The following is a 712-nucleotide window of genomic DNA, read 5'->3' on the forward strand; positions in this document are numbered from 1 at the left end:
GACCTTCAAAATTATTAATAATAAACCTGCCTTAAGAATTACTAACTGGAGTAAAAAACAGGTAGGGTTAGGGTTAATATTGTGTGCTTTATTCCATCAAAACAGTCAAATATTACAGCTTAAAATAAATTGTAAAACAAAAAAAATTATGCAGTTTCCTAGATACAGGATGTGTCTCATCTTACCCCACTCTCTCTAACTGTGCCTTGTGAAGGTCTTCAAAAACCCCAAAAACAAATTCTCTCATTTACTGAATTGGAAAAACTGCAGTATTATAATAATAATTTTTTGTTAATTTTCAGAAAGGTTTGTGAGAAAAAATAATAAACTAATTCTTCAAAGAGATTCTTGGTATTCTTATTTAGGGGTTAAACATTGCATCGTCTGAACACTTCCTGATAACTGAAGCAAAAGTGTCACTGGGACATCCACTGTGTTATGTTTTTTTTCTGCCCTTCAGAATTTTTTTTATTTTTTTATATTGTTTTTAATAAATACATAAAATATCAAACTGAAAATGATAGGGGTTTGAACACTTTTGCAAGGCACTATATTTTTATTTCAATCGGAAGCCAGTTTTTGTTGATGAAACTTTTACATTATACATTCATAAAGGCCAAAGTATACTTCCGCGCACCATCCGCATTACGTCATTTTCATCATCAGGAGGGCTCGCGGACAGCCGCGCACCCCGTCCGCGTGCAGGCAAGTT

Source organism: Sinocyclocheilus rhinocerous, unplaced genomic scaffold (genome assembly GCF_001515625.1).
Source record: "Sinocyclocheilus rhinocerous isolate Xijiao unplaced genomic scaffold, SAMN03320098_v1.1 scaffold807, whole genome shotgun sequence".
Taxonomy (NCBI): domain Eukaryota; kingdom Metazoa; phylum Chordata; class Actinopteri; order Cypriniformes; family Cyprinidae; genus Sinocyclocheilus; species Sinocyclocheilus rhinocerous.